Source organism: Malus sylvestris, chromosome 5, assembly GCF_916048215.2.
Source record: "Malus sylvestris chromosome 5, drMalSylv7.2, whole genome shotgun sequence".
In the NCBI taxonomy this organism is placed as follows: domain Eukaryota; kingdom Viridiplantae; phylum Streptophyta; class Magnoliopsida; order Rosales; family Rosaceae; genus Malus; species Malus sylvestris.
In genome coordinates, this window is record NC_062264.1 from 25921770 (window position 1) to 25927781 (window position 6012).

A 6012-nucleotide genomic window follows, 5' to 3' on the forward strand; every position below is an offset into this window, starting at 1 on the left:
CATCACCTGTCATATGCACACTCAACTTTGCGCAAATCACGGGCAATTTGTCGAAGATTTTCGGTGAAGGAGAAAGCACGTGAAAGTTTACTGTTCAATCACGCGTTAGTTGCCGACACAAGTGAAAGAATAGTACCTCTACAGGTATTAAGGGACCTCCTATAACTGTCCACCTTCACCCTCCATAGCAAGGCAGACATACAGAACCTTTCTTCATCTCCGAGAATGCCTTCCCAACGAAGCCTCTCGAGTTACTCAGTGTTCCTTATTCCTTGGGGTACCTCAGCAAACAAATGACACCAAAGCAAAAGTATCTCATATCACCAGGGTAGAAAGCAAGAGTATCTCATATCATGCGTCTTCCCTGTCCTTTCCTTTGTCCTTGTTCTTACCTACAAAGACAAGGATAAAGAAAACAATATGCCGGAACCTCCACTCAAACTCGGGTAAGGAACCGACTGCTTGGAACCCTTCCCTGATTGCCTACCTGGCACTGTTCTCGAGTACTCGCCCCCCCCACTGCTGCTGTACTTTCAAAGAAGCTGCCATATCTGCCCGGAGAACAGATAAGGCAAGTGAAAATGATACCTTGAAGCATGTGGAGACAACGTGCAGAAGGAACAAGCAGAGAAGAATGCGGTCTGCACAGTCAACTCAGCAGAAGGAGTCCGAACTGAGGAACTCGAGAAGCTGCCACATCTGCCTAAAGAAACAAGCAGAGAAGAATGTAGCATGAACAGTCAACTCAGCAGAAAGAGTCTGAGATGAAGAACTCGAGAAGATGCCACATCTGCCTGAGGAACAGATAAAGGAAATGAAGATGATACCTTGAAGCATGTGGAGACAAGAGTAACCAAGCACGTGCTGATTCATCCGCTACTTTTTCAAAAGCAAGAGTATCTCATATCATCAAAGTTGCAATCACTCTGACGGTGGACTCGTTTTGACCCTCAAATTCTTGGGTCGACTTGCTAGGCGTTGTGGGCTGCATGTGCCGTTTCACCACCCTTGAATCAAATCCTTAAAGATCAAGTCACCAACTGGAAGAAAAGCCCATCAATCTTGAAGATCATACCGTTGACCAAACTGCTCAGGTGTGAATTAGAAAGATTGAACAGAGCAACAAGTCGTCACCTTCACCTCGTGCCTGCTTGTCATGTGTTCGAGTCAACCTTCAAGAATCAAGCCTCAACCGCCCTTGAAGAAGCTTTCAGCCAAATTCGAAATCAAGCCTCGACGGCCCTGGAAGAAATCATAAGTCTGATTCAAGATCAAGTGTCTACCACCCTTGAATCAAAACCTAGTTCAAGAATAAGCTGTGGAAAATCAACAATTGGAGGAATCCAGAAAATCCTTCAACCCAGTTCAAGATCAAAGCTGTGGAAAGTCAACAAGCGCAACAAAATACGTGCCGATTCATCCACTACCAAAGCCAAAAATCATCTACCACATGAAGCTCCTTGTGGCCCAATTTCAACCTTCAAGATCAAGCCTCGACGATCCTTGAAGAAATTTCAAACAAAAGTTCAAGAACAAGCCTCAACGGCCCTTGAAGAAATCTCAAGCCCAATTCAAGATCAAGCCTCAACGGCCCTTGAAGAAATCTCCAGCCCAATTCAAGATCAAGCCTCGACGGTCCTTGGATCGACATCTACAATAAGGGACTTCAAAACGCATCTCCTACACGTGACAAGCACATGTATACGACGTGCCTTGAAGTGGGGGCATTTGTAGACATCGAAATTTCGTAAATAAATATTGACTGATAAATAAGTGTCAACGCTCATGTATTACATAAATTTTACACGTAGCGTGTGACTCAATGAAAATTGAAATAAGTTAGAAAAGTCATCAAATAGGACACGTGTCAACACCTGGCAGAAACGACTTATTTCATCTGGGATATTATATTCAAAATTAGGCCTTGGAAAATTCTATAAATACAAGCCCATTTCATTCATTCAAAGGGAACCAATTCATATTACACCTTGAAGCTCTGAAGCTCTGAAACTTCGAAGCTCTCAAGCATCCAGGTTCCCGAAGAATCAAGAAAGTGTTCTTCGTTCTTCGTTCATCGTTCATCCAAGATCAAGCCCCAACGGCCCTTTGGATCAACCATCCACCAATTCAAGATCAAGCCCCAAAAGCCCTTGAAGAACTTCCACCAATTCAAGATCAAGCCTCGACGGGCCTTGAAGAAAGTGTTCATCGTTCATCATCCGTTCATCCTAAGATCAAGCCCCAAGGGCCCTTTGGATCAACAACATCGACAAATCCACACACATCCGACCGTTCTTCAAGATTAAGCCCAAAAGCCCTTGAAGATCTGTTCATCACTGTTTCTTCAAGATCAAGCCCAAAAGCCCTTGAAGATCCGCTCAAATCCACCTTCAAAGATCAAGCCCACGGCCCTTTGAAGAAACTTTCAACTGTTCATCCAAGATCAAGCCTCGACGCCCCTTTGGATCAACGAAACATCCACGAATCAACATCTTACGGAGATCGAATCAGAGGATCAAATTAGAGAGAGATTGTAACCCCAAACCATCAAAAAATACAAATATTTGTTTGTGCACGTTGTTCTTGTCTCTTTCGTTTCAGGAATTTTCCGTGTTCACAATTTCCTAATGTCATTTGTACTAAATCATTCACTAGTACTCACTAAAGGAGAGCTTGAACCTATGTACTTGTGTAAACCCTTCATAATTAATGAGAACTCCTCTACTCCGTGGACGTAGCCAATCTGGGTGAACCACGTACATCTTGTGTTTGCTTCCCTATCCCTATCCATTTACATACTTATCCACACTAGTGACCAGAGCAATCTAGCGAAGGTCACAAACTTAACACTTTCTGTTGTACCAAAGTCCTCACTGATTTTGTGCATCAACAAACTTAATGGCAACAAAGATGTCAATCAAGTTTGAAAAGTATTGGCATAAAATTCATGGTGCTATGGCAATTGCAACTATTCTGGATCCAAGGTTCAAGATGAAATTGATTGAATATTATTTTTCTCTTATTTATAAAGAGAATGCTCCATCAAAATTTGAGAAAGTCTTTGACTTGGCTGTTAAGTTGGTCAAAGAATATGAATTGAAGCATAGACCTCGGCTTCGGTCTTCTAAATCTTCTTCTTCAACTGATTTTCCATTATAGTCATGTGATTTCAGAGTTGGTGATCCTTTAACATCTTATGACCAGTTTGTTATGGATTCCACCATCAGTAATGAACAAACTGACTTAGATTTATATTTGGGGGAGAAAGTCTTGCCTATGACTCAAGATTTTGATATATTGTCGTGGTGGAAGGCAAATGGCATTAAATATCCTATTTTGCATAAGATAGCTCAAGATATTTTGGCTATTCATGTATCTACAATAGCTTCAGAGTCTTCATTTAGTACTGGTGGTAGGATTATCGGTCCACACCGTAGCCAACTTCATTCAAGCACAATGGAAGCACTCATGTGTTCTCGAGACTGGTTGTAGAGTCAGATGCGAGGTACTTACTGTAAAATTTCATATAAATTATGTATATGTTCAAAATTTTACTATTTTAGCCTTTTTAATTTTTACTATTGAACCAGATTCAAACTCTGCTCCTCGTGTTGAAGATTCCTCATTCAGTGATGATACTGATGTGAATGTGGTAAAAAACTAATCTTTATTTTTGTTTTTTACTTTGGAGTTATTGGTGATACTAATTCAATTTATGCATATGGGTGTGTGAAAAATCATGGAATGTAAACCTTCTATTTATACATATTGATGAATGGTGATACTAACTCAATTGATTTGGTACTCCGCTTTTGTTTGCTTTTTTTTTTTTTTTTTTTCTGATAACTGAGTGTACAATGTAAACCTTATGTGATCACTTACCTCTGTTGCATTAGTGTTGGTGTTCCTAAATGGGATACTAATTCAATTTATACATTTCTTTTGTATGCCTCTTTTGGTGACAACGAGTCGATGAGACTTTGTGATTGAACGTGCTAAAGCATTAGTGTTCGAAAGTGTTTAGTTTTGGAATATTTTGGAGCTTTGAATCATCTAGTATTCAAGATAATGACTACTTTTTGTTTTTAGAAGCTTTACTTTGTAATCATATGGATTATAATTAAAGACTTGTTTGGGTGTAGCAGAAAAATATCGTTCGTAAACTATTATTTCAATTATTGGAATTGTATGAGGACTTAAATGATTAAAATAGGGAAATGCATGCTAAAATGTACCTATAACGATGTTTAATTGTCAGAAAACGAAAATTATGACAAATTTTTCTTTAGTAATTTTCAAGTTGTTAAAAAAAAACCACGTAGACGGGTGAAAAAAGGGGTAAATGGGTAAAAAAAAAGGATAAACGGGTTCAAAAAAGGGTAAACGGATAAATAAAAATGATTAAATGGGTAAACCGTTATGGTTAAATGGGTACACGGTTATGGGTATGGGTATAACCGTTTATGCAATTACCCAACGGGTAAATGGTTATGCGGATATGAACAAGAACGGTTATGGGTAAATAACCGCAGTTACCTGCCCGCCATAACCATTACCCATCCCTAAGTACTAGAATGTAAACCTTAACACCCAGCTCATTCATGTAGTTATTTTTTACATGAGTTATGCGCCACCATTACTTAATGAGCATTGATTTATTGTGACAGAGATTTGAGATTTGATGATGAGATATGTATTGTAGTAGTACCTTATATTCTTTGACTCACTTGTGCTTCAGGATACCCTAATATATACTAGTATTATATTATTATTTCTGAGAAACTATATACTTGTTTTACAATGAGGCGTTTTCAAAAAGGTTTTCAAAATTTTACTTTTATAGGCCCACTGACCCTTGTATTTCATTTTTTTTTAACTCTAGGATTTAGTGGCAATGCTTTAGTGAGGACGAAGACTTCTAGCAAAAGCAGACATATACAAGTTTACTGCTTATTTACATATGCTCTGACATCACTTGTGTGATAAGAGTTCAAACCGCTCACATGCGCACTCTAGAATTAGTTACTTTAAATTTTAAATTAGTAACACTTTCCACATCTCTATCACTTTATGGCATCATCATCTTGAAAATGTCGGCAAATAGTGATCGATCCTGGTCCAGGTGAACATTCTGGATCGAGGTGTGTCAGCGATGGAGGCCCACGATTATGAGGCAAATAAGTTGATTGATCATGCTACCTTCGAGAAGATTAAGGCCAATGACCTTCAGGCAATCCTAACTACGGCCGGAAGGGAATCAGAGTCCAAGCGTAGGGCCAGAATCCAATTGGAACATGCGTTGCAGATGCACAAACTTGACTACCTATAAAGAAACAAACAACCTTAAGTAACCTAAGCACCGGTGGGGTGCCGGCCAAAGACTCTTTGACGGTCAAGTTATTAAGTAATATTTGAGATTCAAGCAGTAGGCAAGAGAGTATAGTATGCGATAATTGCACTACTAGAGATGTACGCGAGAAGAGTGTATTCATACCAGTCGAGAAAGAGTCATTTTAGGACACAGAATCCGTATTAAACTGGGAGAATCGCAAATGATATCTACGAGCAGATCTTTGCATCTTCTTAGGAGTGTGATTACTAGCGGTGCACGTCAAATCCCTAGTTTGTAAGAATCTCCAATAATACAGGAAACTTGACCAATTCCATACCGGCTATTCTTTAGTGTCACACTATGATGTTGGGGGACGTATGAAATGCATTTTGGCACTACTTAATTTGATTGGATTAGGGGAGCGCATTTTGTGTGGGGAGCTTGTCTACTCCCATTTTCCGTTTGGTTTGTTTGATTCCTGGATGCTAGCGGAGCTGTGGCGGTTGTCTTTCTGGGTTACGGCTTGTGGTGGTATTGTGGCGGCCGTGCTAGCGGAGCTGTGGCGGTTGTCTTTCTTGTTGTAGATCTCTATATTCTTTCACTTCGAATGAATCTTACATTGACCAAAAATAAGGATTAGTTACAATTGACCGATTATATTGTGAATTGAATCTTCAAGC

At 39.6% G+C, this 6012-nt stretch overlaps 1 pseudogene; it reads left to right on the forward strand.

Annotated features, from left to right (window-relative positions):
* The window catches only part of LOC126622694 (zinc finger BED domain-containing protein RICESLEEPER 2-like), a 43921-nt pseudogene extending 39931 nt beyond the window's left edge, over positions 1 to 3990 (forward strand).
* Positions 3991 to 6012: the final 2022 nt, after the last annotated feature.